Source organism: Lithobates pipiens, unplaced genomic scaffold, assembly GCF_037356315.1.
Source record: "Lithobates pipiens isolate NorthernLeopardFrog02 unplaced genomic scaffold, aLitPip1_a1.2 Scaffold_16, whole genome shotgun sequence".
NCBI classification, from domain to species: domain Eukaryota; kingdom Metazoa; phylum Chordata; class Amphibia; order Anura; family Ranidae; genus Lithobates; species Lithobates pipiens.
Window position 1 is genome coordinate 48,975,488 of NW_027507748.1, and position 20,210 is coordinate 48,995,697.

At 43.2% G+C, this 20,210-nt stretch overlaps 1 protein-coding gene across 5 annotated transcripts in view; it reads left to right on the top strand.

Annotated features, from left to right (window-relative positions):
• The window catches only part of LOC143981780 (beta-1,3-galactosyltransferase 5-like), a 214,169-nt gene that overhangs the window by 106,161 nt on the left and 87,798 nt on the right, over nucleotides 1-20,210 (top strand). For 2 of the 5 annotated variants that reach the window (XM_077479874.1, XM_077479877.1), the window contains exon 2: nucleotides 6,366-6,425. The exons of the other annotated variants lie outside the window; for them this stretch is intronic. The gene's annotated coding sequence lies outside the window, so the exon portion shown is untranslated. The remainder of the gene's footprint in view (nucleotides 1-6,365; nucleotides 6,426-20,210) is intronic. 5 annotated transcript variants of the gene reach the window in all.

A 20,210-nucleotide genomic window follows, 5' to 3' on the forward strand; every position in this document is an offset into this window, starting at 1 on the left:
CTTCAATCCCTCCCATCAGCTTGACGAAGGAGCTTGACGAAGGAGCGTGGGTGACGTGCCATCTCAGCCGGAACACTCACGAAACCGGTCGCATGCCAGTGACGTCATCATCCTCCGCCTGCGTTCCAAACCTCGCTCTGCTTCCAGCTTACCATGGCCAGCGCTTCCTCGGTGTGCGGTCTCCTGGATACAGCAGACCCGGCGTCCCAGCCGGCAGGAGGATCTCAGGTCTGGTGCCCTGCATGGCGGTACGATTATTTCAGATTTTAGGTGCTAAAAGCGGTACAATTATTTTGCATGAAAATTTGGCGTTTTATATTGTAGTCCTGTAATTCTTAGCAATAACTCTCTTAAATCTGTCCAAACCAGAGTCTAGCAGACATCCCGGGTATGATAAAGTTTGAAAAATTAAATCATAATATAATAAATAATTATAAATAATTGTACCAAATAATAATATAACAATAATAAAAATTATTCAATAATGTAATCAAATCAAAAACACTGAAATTTGCTCAGTTGCAGAATTGTCGCTGTCATTACTTTTCAATATTTGATGACGGATCTCCCCACAAATCGCTATCCCTCAATTCTGCAAGTGATTCCAATTTATTATCGCTGTTTTCTAGCTGGTCTAAAATCATTTTTGATGTAAAGGGACAGTTTTGGTTGCTATGGACAATCTCCAGTTTCCAGGCATAAAGAACAGTTTTTATTATATAAAACTGCATGCAGGACACTGGACAGACCACTAGGGACAAAGGGGATGTGAAATATTTACATACAGCAATGTAATCTGTAAGATTACATTATACTGTATGTATAGTGAGTGTTTCACTTTTTGAATTTGGCACGATCTCCGTCCCCTTGCGTCGCAGCGCTCGCAGGGCACGGAGATTGGCTCTGTGATAGATCGAGCAAGACACGGCTCGCTCGTACAGTGCGGGGACATTGCTGGATCCAAGGGAGAAGGTAAGTAAGCGTCCTCCTGGATCCAGTGATGTGGTCCCGAGTCTGGCTCGGGGTTACCGCTTTTGGTATAAAAATTCCACCCCGAGCCAGACTCGGGAATACCGTCAGGGGGGTTAAGGGCCGGGGGGGCGAGCGCCCCTAATGAGCAGCCGCCACTGATTTCTACAGGGATGTATGTGTTGGGAATAGTGCGTCAGGTGCCTGTTATTCCAGCCGCAAGAATCAGCTGATTTTTGCGGCTGGAATACGGTGTATGCGGCTAAACAGATGTTGAGTAGGTCTTCAAAGAAGTACCGTGCACTCCCACTGTTGTAAAGCTCCTTTCCCCAGAAGATGAAATATTTTTTTCCGCCCAATCAATACAAAACTAAGCACAAATACCAGTGTTACCCTGTTAAATATACAAATGTATATACAGTGGTTCCAATAATAACGAATGCGTCACACAAACAAATGGTGCTTAGGATACAGCTTACTCCCCAGACATTTATGGCCCCTTATCTATAGGTCATAGAACAGTTTAAATACTGTTAGTAAATGATTTAGAACACCACTCAGTACCTTTCTCCTTTTATTGTCCTAATTTCCATATATTATACTTAAATACTTCCTCCTCCATGCCTCACAATATTCCTGACCAGGCCATTTTTTTGCCATACGGCACTGCGTTACTTCAACTGACAATTGTGCGGTCATGCGACGTTGTACCTAAATAAAAATGATGTCCTTATTCCCCCACACAAATAGAGCTTTCTTTTGGTGGTATTTGATCACTGCTTCATTTTTTTATATTTGGCGCTATAAACAAAAGAGACAATAAAAAAAATGTAAAAAAAATTATAAAACAAATCCAATAAAAAAAAAAAAAAAAATTTCTTCATACATTAAGGTCAATAATATGTATTCTGTTACATATTTCTAGTAAAAAACATCTCAATAAGCGTGTATTGCTTGGTTTGCGTAAAAGTTATAGCATCTATGTAGCGCCGGCTCCTGAAGAGTATGTGTTTTTGAAATTTAATGTTACACCTGGACCGCAGTTTGGTTTGGGTTTACTTACTTCAAATTTTGACGTCAGCATCAGTCTGACTAGACTACAGGGTGTTCTGCCTGGCTATGGGGGGCGCTGCCACTTCTGGCAGGCATGGTAACACAGTCTTGTTGGGTGCTTTAAGGTTACTTTCTCTCGGAGCCAGCCCAGTGGGAGTGTCACTCTTGCTGTGCTTTCTGGGAGAGGGTACTTAAGATGTGGACGTCGTGTGTTTCGGGGTTCCGGTCCAGAAGTATGTTCTGACTACATGGTCCTGGTCCTCCTGACCAGCCCCCAGGATGCCTATGGCCTGGGGTGCAGATCGAACCGACTATGTCTCTGGGCTGGCTAGCCCAAGGCAAGGAAACTAAAGGAGGGATTCGGAGGTGGTCCGGTGCCGTCTCAAGTTGTGGAGAGGCCCAGCAACTGTGAAGTTATCCAGGGGAGGACTCTTCGGGAGAAGGCCATGCAAGGGTTGGCTTCTAAAAAAGAGCCTGGTGAAGCTGAAGGACCTAAGTGAATCCAATCTCGTCTGGTATCGCCGGACCGGCTGCAAGATACTGGTACCACACAAGTGTTTTACAAGTATTCAAGTTTTCTTGTTCCTGTTCTATAACAAAGTCTGTGGCAGAGACTTGTTCCTGACTCAAGCCCCCTATTGGCTGCTAGGCCTTGTGAGATAAGGACTATCCACTTAGGTTGAAGATCCAGCTGTGAATGGCTATTCTCTGGATGTATTCAAAGTAAGAGAGTTCTTTCATACCGTTTTTTACACTAATGCTGCGTACACACGATCAAAAAATCCGGTGGAAAAGTCCGGCGGACTTGAGTCCGCCGGACAATCCCCCCGTGTGCAGCCTCCGGCGGACTTTTTTTACCCAAAAGTACGGCGGACTTAGAAAGTAGTTTTGCACTCCAATCTTTCCGTCGGACTCGCATTTCGGCGGACAATCCGGCCGTGTGTGTGCCAGTCCGCCATACTTTTGAAATGAACGGACTTTTCCCGCCCGAAGATAAGTCCGCTCATTTTGAGCGCGTCTCCAGGTAGCTGGGGCCAGCGACCCCCGGAGCTGTGCAATAAACTATTTTAACCCTTGTGTGTTGTGGTTTTTTTTTACTTTTATTTACAGGTGAATGGGTAGGGGTACATTGTACCCCATACTCATTCACATAGGGTGGGGGGCCGGTATCCGGGGGCCCCCTTATTAAAGGGGGCTCCCGGATTCCGATAAGCCCCCTGCCCGCAGACCCAGACAACCAACGGCCAGGGTTGTCAGGAAGAGGCCCTTGTCCTCATCAACATGGGGACAAGGTGCTTTGGGGTGGGGGGCACCCCCCCATGTTGAGGGCACGCGGCCTGGTACAGCTCAGGAGGGGGGGGGGCGCTTGCTCGTCCCCCCCTTTCCTGGCCGGTCGGGTAGCGTGCTCGGACAAGGGTCTGATGTGGACCTGGGGGGGACCCCTACGCCTATTTTTTTCGGTGTTGGGGTTCCCCTTTAAGTCCATATCAGGTGACGGGGCCAGCGACGCCTCCTTCGCTGGCCCTGGCTACCTGGAGACGCACTCAAAATGAGCGGACTTTCCTCTGCGTGTGTGGGCGAGTCCGTTCATTTCAAAGGTACGGCGGATAGTCCGGCGGACTTAGTATGCCGTATTAGTCCACTGAAAAAGTGCCATGTGTGGGCAAGTAGCCCATTCGGAAAGTCCGGCGGACAGTCCGGCGGGAAGTCCGGCGGGAAGTCCGGCGGGAAGTCCGGCAGACTAAGTCCGCCGGATAGTTGGCTACGTGTGTACGCGGCATAAGAGTACCTGGACTTTCCACCTAAACCCTCTGATCCTATACTGAGAGACTGTTGTTTAACTACATTTTTTGTAAATAAAAATCCCTTTAGGCGGATCTGCCGTCAGTCTCTATAGTTCTTGGGCCATCTACCACGGGAAACCCCTAGATGCATACAAGGTGCAGAAGGTAACAGTAAGCCCAATAAAACCAGCCGCTCCTTGGGGGGTCAGTGCTACATCTACAAACTGGGATATTCTCCCCCCCCCCCCCCCTCATTTTTGCATTGTTTTATTTCTTTTTTTATACCTTTTTGGTACAGTAGTATCTTGGATTACGAGCATAATTGGTTCCAGAAGCATGCTTGTAATCCAAAACACTCATATATCATAGGAATCAATGGAAACTCAGATAATTCGTTCCAGTGTCACTGCTAGTGTATGCAGTACCGCATGTGGCCAGAGGTGGGGGGTGCCAGAGACACACGGAAACGCTCAGGGACCACTAGGAGTGTTTCTGAGTGTCTCCCTGCGTCACCAGCTGCCCCGCATCTCAGGCTAAATGCGGTACTGCACATCCCGGAGGCTTGAATCCTGCTCGTCTTGCGAGACAACGCTTGCAAATCGAGTCAGGATTTAAAGAAAAAAATAGCTTGCATTGTGAAATGCTCGTAAACCGCGTTACTCGTAATCCAAGGTTTTACTGTATGTTTCTTTGGGACTTCCGTCCCATGGCACCACGGCAAGGTATGTCACTTCCGTGGTTTTGTTAGTGCCCTCCTCTTTCCCCCCATCACCTTCTGGGACCTGTGTGCCCCCCAGAAGACGACAGGGCCATTCAGAAAGGGCCACGCAACCTATTTCCCTTAGTATGGATGCCAATGCTTGCTGATGGATGGATCGGCTTCAGTGTACTTATATTAAAAGTCAGCAGCTACAGTATTTGTAGCTGCCGACTTACATTTTTTTTTTTGGCTGGAACTTCCTTATAAACTCTTTTGATAAAATTTTGAAAAAACGTAACAAGACAAAATAACCTAAACACAGGTAGTGTTCCTGAAATATGCACAAGAAAAGACATAAAAAAAGTAAAAAAAACTGTGTATCAAAAAGTATTTGATACACTGCCGATTTTGCAGGTTTTCCTACTTACAAAGCATGTAGTGGTCTATAATTGTTATCATAGGCACTCGTCAACTGTGAGAGACGGAATCTAAAATCTAGAAAATCACATTGTATGATTTAAAAAAAAAAAATTTGCATTTTATTGTATGACATAAGTATTTGATCACCTATCAACTAGTAAGAATTCCGGCTCTCACAGACCTGTAATTTTTACTTTAAGAAGCCCTCTTGTTCTCCACTCATTACTTGTATTAATTAATTGCACCTGTTTGAACACATTACCTTATAAAAGAGACCTTTCCACACACTCAATCAAACAGACTCCAACCTCTCTACAATGGCCAAGACCAGAGAGCTGAGTAAGGACATCAGGGATAAAATTGTAGACCTGCACAAGGCTCAGATGGGCTACAGGACAATAGGCAAGCAGCTTGGTGAGAAGGCAACACCTGTTGGTGCAATTATTGGAAAATGGAAGAAGTTCAAGATGACGATCAATCTCCCTCAGTCTGGGGCTCCATGCAAGATCTCACTTCATGGGGCATCAATGATCACGAGGAAGGTGAGGGATCAGCCCAGAACTACAAGGCAGGACCTGGTCAATGACCTGAAGAGAGCTGGGACCACAGTCCCAAAGAAAACAATTAGTACCACACTATGCCGTCATGAATTAAATCCTGCAGCACACGTAAGGTCCCCCTGCTTAAGCCAGCACATGTCCAGGCCCGTCTGAAGTTTGCCATTGACCATCTGGATGATCCAGAGGAGGAATGGGAGAAGGTCATTTGGTCTGATGAGACAAAAATATAGCTTTTGGTCTAAACTCCACTCGCCGTGTTTGGAGGAAGAAAAAGGATGAGTACAACCCCAAGAACACCATCCCAAACGTGAAGCATGGAGGTGGAAACATCATTCTTTGGGGCTGTTATTCTGCAAGGGGGACAGAACGACTGCACTGTATTAGGGGACTATAGATGGGGCCATGCATCACGAGATCTTGGCCAACAACCTCCTTCCCTCAGTAAGAGCTTTGAAGATGGGTCATGCCTGGGTCTTCCAGCATGACAGCGACCCGAAAACACACAGCTAGGGTAACTAAGGAGTGGCTCCGTAAGAAGCATCTCGAGGTCCTGGAGTGTCCTAGCCAGACTCCAGATATGAACCCAATAGAAAATCTTTGGAGGGAGCAGAAAGTCGTTATTGCCCAATGACAGCCCGAAAACCTGAAGGATCTGGAGAAGGTCTGTATGGAGGAGTGGGCCAAAATCCCTGCTGCAGTGTGTGCAGACCTGGTCAAGAACTACAGGAAATGTATGAGCTCTGTAATTGCAAACAAACAAAGGTTTCTGTACCAAATATTAAGTTCTGCTTTTCTGATGTATCAAATACTTATGTCATGCAATAAAATGCTAATTAATTACTTAAAAATCATACAATGTGATTTTCTGGATTTTTTTAGATTCCATCTCTCGCAGTTGAAGAGTGCCTATGATAAAAATGACAGACCTCTACATGCTTTGTAAGTAGGAAAACCTGCAAACTTGGCAGTGTATCAAATACTTGTTCTCCCAACTGTATAATTACCAGCAGGCATTGCATAAAAAGGGAAAAAAGATAAAGAAAAATGACAAACCCTTATCTTTAACCACTTACAGACTGCCCGCCGTCATTATATGGTGGTACTTTGAAGAGGGATATTGTTGCTTTGGCAGCAGCTAGTTACCATAACCCTGGTATCCTCTTCTTCAGCTGGCAGTCCGCTTTCAGATAAAAGTGGTCTCTACGGCAGATTCGCTGCAAGATCACTTTTATTGGCAGTGGGACAGGGCGTCCCCTCTCCCCTCGTGCTCCGGTGCCCTCTGTAGGAGCCATTGGTAGCGGCGGAGGTGATCGGGTCCTCCTCTGTGTGTGGTATGGAGACGAGTGAGGGGAAGATGGCCCCCACCTGTCTCCATACCATTGCAGGGTGTCAAAACATCACTTCCACCCATAGCTCTTTCTCTTTTTTTTTAAATGACATTTAATATATATATATATTTTTATTTTTTTTATTGCATTTTGGTGTAAATATGAGAGCTGAGGTCTTTTTGACCCCAGATCTCATATTTAAGAGGCCCTGCCATGCTTTTTTTCTATTACAGGGGATGTTTACATTCCTTATAATAGGAATAAAAGTGACACAATTTCTTTTTATTTAAGAACAGTGTAAAAATAAAAAATAAAACAAATAAGAAAAAAAAATGTTTTAAAACGCGCCCCGTCACGCCGATCATGTGTGCAGAAGTGAACGCATTTATGAGTAGCGCCCACATATGAAAACAGTATTCAAACCACACACGTGAGGTATCACTGCAGTCGTTAGAGCAAGAGCAATAATTCTAGCCCTAGACCTCCTCAGTAACTCAAAACATGCAACCTGTAGAATTTTTTAAACGTCGCCTATGGAGATTTTTAAGGGTAAAAGTTTGTCGCCATTCCACGAGCTGGCTCAATTTTGAAGCGTGACATGTTGGGTGTCAAGTTGTTTGACTTATGGTATTTTAATAAAGTACTTGTTTGTGTGTTTAATATAGTGTAGACATCCTGTCCTAAATTGGGGCTACTGGTTAAATCTAGATTTGCTGGGTGGTAGGTAACCTGGTTGATTTGTAGATTATTTGATCATTTGGGTTGTCCCAAAATAAACTGCAGCTGTAGTTCCTCCCTTTTACCAGTAGGTGCCACTGGTATCTCTGGAATTAGTATGATGAGCTGCAGTAAAGTTGGTTTGTAAATATTCATACCTCCCTCCCTCAACCAACCAGAAGGCGTTTACTAGCCACTGGTGCAAACTGGGGAGAGTATAAATATTTGTGGAGGCCAAGCGGTTGCTCTCTTCTTCCTTGGCTGTGGCCAGAGGAGGCTGTGTGTGAGAAGCAGCTGTGCGACTAGACTTGAAGCCTGAAGGCCTAACCATGTGCTGAAGGCTCTGTAATTGGGAATCTGTTGGAGGACAGTGAAGGAACTGATGAGGACCTGAGATGAAGAACCAGATGTTACTCTGCCATAGGTGGAAACTGTGGAGAGCCTGGGAAAGAGTCAAGATGGACTCAATCCATCAACTCAAGAAGGTACAGAACGCTGGGTACAGCTTAAAGGCTCTTTTCTGTACTGCTGTCTATTTCTGGAGGAGTCTAATATTCTGTTTGTCTGCTTGTTTTTGTTGGTGCCCGGAAGCCCTACACCTCTCTCCCTGAACAATAAACACCTTCCTTTTTGTTCTGCTTTAACCACTAGAGATCCGCACTATAGCCGAATGACGGCTACAGCGCGGACCTGCTTTGCCGAGGGGCGCGCGCGGCATGCTCTGTGATCAGCGAGTCTATGAGACTCGCCTGATCACATATCAGAGCAAGGGGTCGATCCTGACCCCTTACCCCGTGATCAGCTGTCAGCCAATGATAGCTGATCATGTGATCACAACAGAGCCGGTAATCGGCCGTGAGAGGGACTTCAGTCCCGTTCACGGCGAGCTGGAGTCAGCTCATCAGTGCCCACTTGCTCCCTGCCAGTGCCACCTATGTGTAAGAAAAAGTGCCACTCATCAGTGCCACCCATTAGTGCCCATAGTGCCACCCATCAGTGCCCATAGTGCCACCTATCAGTGCCCACAGTGCCAGCTATCAGTGCCCACAATCTGCCGCAACAGTGCTGCACCTCAGTGCCACATATCCGTGCCCATCAGTGTCATCTACCAGTGACCATCAGTGCCGCCCAGCAGTGCCACCTATCAGTGCCCATCAGTGCCACCTATCAGTGCCCATCAGTGGTACCTATCAGTACCCATCCATGCCACCCATCTTTGCCCATCAGTGCCACCTTATCTGTGCCCATCAGCACTGCCTTATCTGTGCCTATCGGTGCCACCTTATCTGTGTCTATTAGTGCCGCCTTAACTGTGCCTATCAGTGCCCACCAGTGCAGCCTATCAGTGCCCACATGTGACACCTCATCAGTGCATTTCAATGAAGGAGAAAAATGTCCTGTTTGCAAAATTTTATAACAAACTATTAAACATGATTTTTTTTTTTTTTGTTTGTTTAGCAAAAAATAAAACTCCCAGCTGTAATTAAATACCACCAAAAGAAAGCTCTATTTGTGGAAAAAAATGATAAAAAATTTCATTTGGGTACAGTGTTGTATGACCGCGCAATTGTCATTCAAAGTGCATCAGCGCTGAAAGCTGAAAATTGGTCTGGGCAGGAGGGGGGTTTAAGTCCCCAGTAAGCAAGTGGTTAAAAGTGACTGACTGACATCTTTTTACATTTGTTCACATCCCACTATTCCTAACAGTCTATGCCCTGAGGTGAAATGTCAGCCCACCCTGTTTCTGGGGGTCTCCACCTTGCCTCTGGGGGTTGGGGGGGGGGGTGCTGCAGTGTGATATATGATGGCGGGTAGAGGAGCAAATACTGGAATTGAGACTTAGTATAAGAAATCGAGGAAGATGAGAGGAGAAAAATACTGGATAGTGTGCCAAAACATTTGCCAACTGTTTTATGACCTATCTAGAGATAAGGGATCATAAATATCAGGCGTAAGAGTGAGATCTTAAGCACTGTTTGTAAAGGAGGGGGCTTATAGATATGTGCAATTTGTTTAGTTAGGAATCGAAATTCAGAAAAAATAAATTGTTATTCAAATGCACACTCACCGGCCACTTTATTAGGTACACCCGTTCAATTGCTTGGTAACACAGATTGCTAATCAGCCAATCACATGGCAGCAACTTAATGCATTTCATCTAGACATGGTGAAGACAGCTTGCTGAAGTTCAAGCCATATATCAGAATGGGGAAGAAACGGGATTCAAGGGACTTTGAACGTGGCATAGTTGTCGGTGCCAGACAGGCTGGTCTGAGTATTTCAAAAACTGGTGATCTACTGGGATTTTCACACACAACCTTCTCTCGGGTTTACAGAGAATGGTTTGACAAAGAGAAAATATCCAGTTGCAGTTGTGTGGAAGAAAATGCCTTGTTGATGTCAGAGGTCAGAGGAGAATGGACAGATCAGGTTCAAGAGAACAGAAAGGCAACAGTAACTCACATAACTACTCGTTACACCCAAGGTATGCAGAATACCATCTCTGAATACACAACCAGGGCCGTCTTTAAGGCAGGGCAAAAGGGGCAGCTGCCCTGGGCCCTGTCATTGTTGTGGGGCCCAAAGCAGCTGCCACATACTTGCCAACTATCCCAGTTTAAATTCCCTTGTCCCTTTGAGGTATCTCAGTGTGAAGTGCTGTTACTAATGCTGCCCAGCTCTACCCTATTTTATACAGACGATTCACCTGAAGACCTTGTGTTTACATGTAAATAACCGTAATTCATATGTAAATAGCTGCGGCATTACTAAGTAAATAGCTGCAACCGACGGCATTGATATGTAAATAAAGGCAGCATTCATATGTATCTCATGCCCCCCTGCAGTGAGGAGATGATGTGCTGTAACCTCTAGCAACCAATCAGGGAGCAGTATTACTGTACAGTAATCTCTAGCAACCAATTAACAAGAAATCATTTGCTGTAACCTCTAGCAACTAATCAGTGAGCCATAATGTGTGCTGTAACCAGTCAGTAAGCAGTAATGATATGATGTAACCGCTGACAACCAATCACAATAGCTGCCTGATCTGATACAGCAAACTGATTTTAAGTCTAGCTGCTATTTATTTTATGTCTCAGAGAGGGAGGGGGAGGGGCAAAAAAATGTTTGCCCAGGGTCCAATCAATATTAAAGATGGCCCTGTACACAACCCATTGAACCTTGGAGCAGATGGGCTACAGCAGCAGAGACCACACCGGGGGGCCACTCCTGTCAGCTAAGAACAGTAAACAGAGGCTACAATTCATACAGGCTCACCAAAATTGGACAATAAAAGATTGGAAAACGTTGCCTGGTCTGATGAGTCACGATTTTAGCTGCAACATTCAGATGGCAGGGTCATAATTTGGCATAAACAACATGAAAGCATGGATCCATCCTGCCTTGTATCACCGGTTCAGGCTGGTGGTGGTGGTGTAATGGTGTGGGGTGCATTTTCTTGGAACACTTTGGGCCCCTTGGTACAAATTGAGCATCGTTTAAACACCACGGCCTACCTGAGTATTGTTGCTGATCATGTCCATCCCTTTATGACTACAGTGTCCCCATCTTCTGATGGCTCCTTCCAGCAGGATAATCCCACAAATGTCACAAAGCTCAAATCATCTCACCACTGGACAATGAGGTCACTGTACTCCAACGCCCTCCACACTCACCAGATCTCATCCAATAGTACCTTTGGGATCTGGTGGAATGGGAGATTTGCATCACGGACGTGCAGCCGACAAATCTGCAGCAACTGCGTGATGCTATCATGTCACTATGGAGCAAAATCTCTCATGAAGAATGAAGGCCGTTCTGAAGGCAAAAGGGGGTCCAACCCGGTCCTATAAAGGTATACCTAATAACGTGTCCGGTGAGTGTAGGTATGTGCAATAGTAACCAGGGTGGATATAAATCAATGAAAAAAAAAAAAAAGAAGATTAGATTTTTTTTTTTATTTCATTTGATTTTTTGGATTTTTATCAAATTTATTTGAATAAAAATGTGTTTGGTGTAAAAAATGTATCTAAAGCTAGTTCTCTATTTAAGACACATTAATAATTTAGTTTATTCAGCATGAAATGTAGCACGAGGCTGTATATTCTGCAATATTTACATTTTTGATAAACTCATTCAATGAATCCAAGCTCTGCAAGCTGAGATAACATCCTCTGCATTGATGCACTCACACAAATTCACAGTACCAATGAGATAAAATAAAGTTCAGGAATATTCCTTTATCCCATGGTTTTTCAAATCTATCTATGTACACTACAAACTGTATGACTGAACCGGTTCTGATATCGCTGTTTTACTAACCTGACAGCTTATTATTCTAAATAGGAAACCTTCATTTTGTTTGCAAATAAAGATTCTAAACACCAGCAATAATGAGTCCTTACATTTATTTTTGCTTACAAACGGTTTATTGAAAAATAAGTCTCAGTACAGTTTAACTTTACAGTGGTAAGAAGTACATATATAAAATTGGGTACATAGAATATAAGAATGAAGTATAAGTAGCAATGGTATAAAAGAGAGAGGTACAAATCGTAGGATGTATGATTGAGTCACAGATATTACATCATAGAGGTACAAACCGCAGTTTGTATAATGATAAAAGAATCCAAAAAAACGTGAGATAGATCAATGATCCAATAAAGATAGATCCCATGGTCTCCATTTTTTTCATGTGATCATCGCATCGGATAGTGTGTGATGAATATGTTCTGATAATTTGATGGATAGCATGCGGTTCATAATTGGAGACCATGGTACAGTAGAAGAACGCCAATTAAGAGCCATAGCCCAGTGTATTGAGCTAAATAAAGTACCACATTTATCAGCGTATAACACGCGCCGGCGTATAACACGCGCCAGCGTATAACACAAACCCCAAGTTTAGGAGGGAATATAAAAGAAGAAAACTTTTAGGAGGGAAGTGGAAAAAAACTTACATTTAAATGCCCATCAATGCAGCCTTATCAGTGTCATTTGCAGCCTTGCATTTGCAAACTTGTCAGTCATTTGCCGTTTAAAAATGGCGCCAGTAGTTCTCAGCCGTTCTCTGCGGCTTTCGGGTAGTTTCAGCCTCACTCGGCCATTCTCGGCTATTTTCGGGCCGCACTCGGCCATTCCTGGCTATTTTTGGCCACACTCGGCCGTTCTCGGCTATTTTCAGCCACACTCGGCCGTTCTCGGCTATTTTCAGCCACACTCGGCCGTTCTCGGCTATTTTCGGCCACACTCTGCCGTTCTCGGCTATTTTCGGCCACACTCGGCCGTTCTCGGTGGCTTTCGGCTTTCCGAAAGCCACCGAGTGCGGCTGAAGATAGCCGAGAACGGCCGAAGATAGCCGCGAACGGCCGAGTACAGCCGAAAATACACGGAAGCCGCAGATAGCGGCAGAAAGGTGTATAACATGCAACCCCGATTCCCTCCTGATTTTAGGGGGGAAAAGGTGCGTGTTATACACCGATAAATACGGTATGTATAAGTCTGGCATGTGCTGTAGGAATGTCTGGTATGGGAAAAAACAGGAGGCACATTTTGGTGTCACTACAATTCTTCTTCCTGTAATTTGTACTAATTTGATTACTGGCTATTGAACTTCCTCATTATAGTCCCGTTGTGTGTGTTGTACGTCACCTCGTTCTTGACGATTGGATTTTCTGACAACTTTGTGCGACCGTGTGTATGCAAGACAAGTTTGAGCCAACAACCATTGAAAAAAGTCTGACGGATTTTGTTGTCGGAATGTCCGATCGTGTGTACAAGGCATTACAGGTTTTCTTCTAAGATTGTCCTGTTTTGGGCTCCATCCACCTTCCCATCAACTCTGACCAGCTTCCCCACAATATGATGCTGCCACCGCCATGTTTCACAGTGGGGATGGTGTGTTTAGGGTGATGTGCAGTGTTAGTTTTCTGCCACACACAGCGTTTTGCTTTTAGGCCACAAAGTTCAATTTTGGTCTGATCTGACCAGAGCACCTTCTTCCACATATTTGCTGTGTTCCCCACATGGCTTCTCACAAACTGCAAACGGAACTTCTTATGTCTTTCTTTCAACAGTCTTTGTTCTTGCCACTTTTCCATAAAGGCCAGATTTGTGGAGTGCACGACTAATGCCACGTACACACGATCGGAATTCTCGTTGGAAAAAGCTCTGATGGAATTCGGATGGAATTTGGCTCAAGCTGTCTTGCCTACACACGGTCATACCAAATTCTGATTGTTTATAATGCGGTGACGTACAACACGTACGACGCGACTAGAAAAAGAAAGTTCAATAGCCAGTAGCCAATAGCTTTCATCTCATAGTTGAATCTGAGCATGCATGATTTTTGGCGTGTCAGAATTGCATACACACGATCGGAATTACCGATAGAAAGTTTTTCCATCTGGAAAATTGAGAACATGCTATAAATTTTTGGCTGGCGGGAATTTGGAAAGCTAAATTCCGATGGAGCATACACACGGTCGCATTTTCCAATGAAAAGCTCTGATCGGTCTTTTTCTGGCCGGAATTCCGATCGTGTGTACGTGGCATAATAGTTGTCCTGTGAACAGATTCTCCCACCTGAGGAGCTCCGTAGCTCCTTCAGAGTTACCATGAACCTCTTGGCTGCTTCTCTGATTAAAGGTTTGTAGTTGTGCCTTATTCTTTCCATTTTTGGATGATGGATTGAACAGTGCTCTGTGAGATGTTCAAAGCTGGCATATTTTTTTTATAACCTAACCCTGCTTTAAGCTTCCCCCGTAACTTTATCCCTGACCTTTATGGTGTGTTCCTTGGCCTTCGTGATGCTGTTTGTTCACTAAGGTTCTCTAATGAACCTCTGAGGGCTTCACAGAACAGCTCTATTTCTACTGAGATTAAATTACACACAGGTGGACTCTATTTACTAATTAGGTGACTTCTGAAGCCAATTGGTTCCACTAGATTTTAGTTAGGGGTATCAGAATAAAGGGGGCTGAATACAAATATTTATTTGTAAAAAATGTTGAAAACCATTTATCATCTTCCTTCCACTTCACAATTATGAGCCACTTTGTGTTGGTCTATCTGTCACATAAAATCCAAATATTATATATATATATATATATATATATATATATATATATATATATATATATATATATATATATATAGACACACAGTGCCTTGCAAATGTATTCACCCCCCTTAGATTTTTACCTATTTTGTTACATTACAGCCTTTAGTTCAATGTTTTTTTTAATCTGAATTATTTGTGATGGATCAGAACACAATAGTCTAAGTTGGTGAAGTAAAATTATAAAAATATATACATAAAACAATTTTTTCAGAAATAAAAAACTGATAATTGGCATGTGTGTATGTATTCACCCCCTTTGTTATGAAGCCCATAAAAAGCTCTGGTGCAACCAATTACCTTCAGAAGTCACATAATTAGTGAAATGATGTCCACCTGTGTGCAATCCCAGTGTCACATGACCTGTCATTACATATACACACCTTTTTGAAAGGCCCCAGAGGCTGCAACACCTAAGCAAGAGGCACCGCTAACCAAACACTGCCATGAAGACCAAGGAACTCTCCAAACAAGTAAGGGACAATGTTGATGAGAAGTACATGCAAGGCACTGTATATACAACGACAATAAAGTATATTTTCTTAAATAGTTACAGTAAGGTAAAAACACTTATTGTGTTTGGGTTGGATGGAGGTGGATCCATCAGAATCTCTGAATCATAACATAACAAATGAATCAGAATCTTCCGAAATAACCTCCGAAAAAAAGAAGCGATTCAGAACAACGAATACATAAAACAAATCCAAAAAACAAATGAATCCGAAACAAAACTAAAACTAAAATTCAGCGGTGATGTCGGGGGTGGGCGGGACCCAGCAGCTATCAACCACCAGACAATGATTGGGCTGCTTAAGAAAGTGGGTGGGGCCACATACATGTAGCGGCCCACCCAGATCCCATCCCATTAGCTGGTGTTTTTAGAAAATATATGGATGATTTGAACAACTTTATATTGTCAAACCCTATCTGAACGGTCTTTTTACATTCTGCTAATTGTATTTTTCCCATCTAATTGAGGATTAGAGAGATCCACTTTTAGTGCCTTTTGCTACTAATTCTTACCAGTTCTTACTTTTTTTTTTTTTTATCACAATAAAGTTTATTAAAGAAAATGAGGTACAAACATATGAATAAAAGTAATACATAAATTGTATAATTAACAAGGGAAGGGGGGAAGGTAAGTTATAGACATTATAGGCATCAATATCTGTTGAAATACATCCTATAGAAGCGTCTTATGAATACAATCATAACCGTACGTAGTTTGTATATGCCATAATATATATGGATATTAATAGATATAAACCTAATAGTGTGTTGTGGTAGTCTAGGTGAGGGTAATTGAAGGTTAAGTTGTCATATTGAAAAATCTACTTAGTGGATAGGGGCAAATAACAGATAGAATAATGAAACTTTCGCAAGAATATTCAGTTATGACAGTAGGAAATAAACATGTGTATGAATCATATCATGAGATTGCGGAATAATTGTGTCTTACAGAAATTACGCCATGGTTCCCACAGAAGGCGAAATTGTGTAATAGCACCTATAGTTCTTACTTTAACTCTTTTGCTGTTAGAGTCTTTTTTTTTTGTTGTTGTTTTTTTATTTTAAAAAAATCACTTTATGTCTGAAGATTAGTTAAAAATCTTAAATAGTATTTATCTTCTGAAAGCTGGAGAAAAAAATTGTTCCCCAATTTTTGATGTCACATGTACAGCTTTCGGTTAAAGCAATGTTAAAGCCGTGGTTTTTTGTTTTTGTGGTTTTTTTACATAACAAACATGCTATACGTATCTGCTCTGTGTAGTGGTTTTCTTTCCCAATAGTTTTTTGTTGAAATCCAGTTTTGACAGACAACAAGGGTTCCCAGTGATACAAGTTTTGTGTCAACAACAGTGTTACAATAGTGGGTCTCAGATCAGTATGAATGGATCATTATATAACTATACTAAGACAATAGGTACTAATCCTGTCCATTGCTGTCCCATAAACCAAATGATGGGTCATGAGATGCCTAGAACTCACTGATCGATAAACCTGTTCACTGCATACCTAACAATAGTATTATTAACATTTATAACAAGTCAAAGCTATTCTGGTATGATTCCAGAATGCCGTCTAGGGAAAAAAAAGGGGGGGGGGAAGACAGAAAAGTGAAATTCCCCATAGAGGGATTATCGTGTGGTGGAACCGGATTTTCCAGCTTAAAGTCATAGTAGAAAATGTAGTTATTAAGTATACGCTGGGTTTAATGTACTTTAGAGCCCACTATCAAATTATGGGAACCCATCTAAGGGGGCAGGGCAAAGTAAAAGTTTGTATGAAGAAATTAAAGAAGAGAAAAAGAGGGAGAGAAGAGAGAGAGAAGAGAGAGAGAGAGAGAGAAAATACAGTAATTATATGTATATATATATATATATACATATATATATATATATATATATATATATATATATATATATATATATAAAATATCCAAACACAATATCCCTCTATAAGGCAAAATTCCAGGAATAAAAATGCCAAATTCTCCTCTTCTCCCCCAATCTTTCCTCCTAGTATGAGCATTTGACTTCCCCAAATCCCCCCTCCCAGCACAAATCTTCTCTTCCCCATCCAATCTCTTTCCATTACAAATTCCCCCATGTGCTTTAAACCCCCTCCCAGTACAAATCATTGCACCCCAGCACAAATCCTCACTTCAGGTGAGGCACAGTGGTGTAGTGGGTAGCACTTTCACCTAGCAGTAAGAAGGGTCACTGGTTTGAATCCCAACCACGACACTACCTGCCTGGAGTTTGCATGTTCTCCCTGTGTCTGCGTGGGGTTTCCTCCGAGTACTCTGGTTTCCTCCCACACTCCAAAGACATGCTGGTAGGTTAATTGGATCCTGTCTAAATTGTCCCTAGTATGTATGAATGTGAGTTAGGGACCTTAGATTGTAAGCTCCTTGAGGGTAGGGACTGATGTGAATGTACAATGTATATGTAAAGCTCTGTGTAAATTGACGGCACTATATAAGTACCTGAAATAAATAAGTATATATATATATATATATAAAAGAAAAAGGGGGTGTGCAATCGATCTCCACACTCCAGACCACTGACCTCTCTCCCCACCCCGCATGGCAACTGGAGATATCCAATCCAAGGGTTCCAAACCCTGTGTAGTGGTTTTGCACAGGGCAGCCTGTATCCCGCTCTTCTCAGGTCCCTCGCCGGTGCTCCTGGCCCCTCCATCCTGCTCAGGGCAGGACTCGGGGTGGTGGGGGCCCATGGGCTTCATTCACTTTCAGGCCCTACCTTCTATACATTACCGTATTTATTGGCGTATAACACATGCCGGTGTATAACACGCACCCCAAATTTAGGAGGGAATTTTAAGGAAAAAAACTTTTAGGAGGGAAGTTTAAGGAAAAAACTTACATTTAAATGTTCATCAATGCAGCCTGATCAGTGTCCATCTGCAGCCTTGCCCGTCCATCTGCAGCCTTGTCCAGTGTCATTTGCAGCCTTGTCAGTGTAGCCTTGTCATTTGCAGCCTTGCCCCAGTGTCATTTGCAGCCTTGTCATTGCAGTCTTGACGTTTAAAAATGGCGCGGCCGAGATACAGAGTCTTGTGTATCTCAGGTCCTCTTGGTGGCTCTCGGGTCCTCTTGGTGGCTCTCGGGTCCTCTCGCAGTCCCAAGCGAAGCCGAGAGTAGCTGAGTGTACTTGGCTCAGCTCAAAGTCATGCCCAGTCTCTGTGTTATGTCCATCATAGGGCGGGACTGAGCATGACTGTGAGTGGAGCGGAGCCAAGTACACCTGGCTATGTATCTCGGCAGGGCCCATGGGGCCCCCTATTGGGCGGGGCTCATGGGCTTGAGCCCAGTCAAGCCCAATGGTAAGTCCAGCCCTGATCCTGCTGGCCGCTCCCACAGCAAGCAGCTTGCTGAGGGGTCACCCAAACAGACCTGCCATAGAAAACTTTGAAATTAACAAAGTTAAAGATGCCTAGAAACACTCCCAAGGATGTATGAATGACGCCTATAATAACAGACATTTTCATTTTGAAGGAGTTCAGGAATGTGAGGCGATTGGAGGACAAACTCCATATCGGATCAAATGCCGAATGGATAGACATGGGTGAAGACATCGGTTATATTGGAGTCCAGTGGTGGAGGAACAAAGTTGTGTGTCCATTTACACATGGAGTTGTGCCTCAGCCCCGCCCCCTCTGACTCCTATTTGGCTCACAGGCTGTGATTGACAGCCAATGGCTCCCACTGATGCCAAAAGCCAAGCAGGAGTACGAGTTCCCAGAGAGGCAAGGCTCTTGTGAATATCACTGGATTGAGATGGGGCTCAGGTAAGTAAGTATTGGGGGGCTGCTGCCCACAGAAGATTTTTTTACCTTCATGCATGTAAAAAAAAAAAAAACCTTGTGCCTTTACAGCCTTTAAAATATACTAAGGTTGGTTTAATATCTTGATACTGACTAACCTTGATATTTCAACTATTGGAGGTAGAGTGGTTGTGTAGGCTGAAGGTTTTTTACCTTCATGCATTCTAAAAAAAAAACTTCAGTATGCAGTTCCCACTTCAACCCCCCCATTTATTATAAATTATTATTATTATACAGGATTTATATAGGGCCAACAGCACTAATACTTACCTGAGCCTGATCCAGATCTAGCGATGTGCATGAGAGCCGAGGCTCTCCCGGTAGTCTCGCTCCTCATTGGCTGTGATGCGGCAGCAGGAGCCATTGGCTCCCGCTGCTTTCAAACACAGCCAGTGAGGTGGGGGCAGGGCTGAGCCACGCTCTCTGTGTCTTATGGAGCACGCATGAGTGCCCCCATAGCAAGCCATTTGCTATGGAGGCACGCAACAAAGCGGGAGGGGTCCAGAGCATCGACAGGGGACCCGAGAAGAGGAGGATCGGAGCTGCTCTGTGCAAAACAATTACACAGAGCAGAGCAGGTATGATATGTTTCTTTAAAAAAAAAAAATTGTATTTATTATTTTGTTGACATTTGCGAAAATCTGTATTTCTTTTTAAATACATTTTTTTATTAACAGTAACTTTAGTGCACACAAATGCACTATATCACCCATTGGTTTGGTACACTAACAAAGAGGAGGTTGTGCAGAGAAACAGATACTCAACCTGTCAAGCCTTAAAATTACACATGCCCATAAAGAATTGACAAATTTCCGTACCCAAAATTTTCCATAAAAGTGATATACCAAATGTGCGGCGCTAAAAATAAATGAAATATAAATGAAATAACGAATAAACTAATAACTAAATACATATATCCTGTATTATAAAAAAAAAGTCAAACATATAATAGAATTAAAGTGCACGTGCTCCGTGTGATGCACACAGATCTTCAATCATTTGAAAAGTCCATAAAAGCAAAAACATAGAACATAATGATAATATCTTCCTGCAATGTCCAAAAATATATATAGAAAAAGTGTATTGCACAAAAAATTCTTAATATTTCAGCAGTCCAAACATAAACCGTGAAGGTGATATCTTCATGCGATGTGCACCCCCCAACCGATGTACCCTCCCTCACCTTAGGGCAGGGTTTCTCAACCAAGG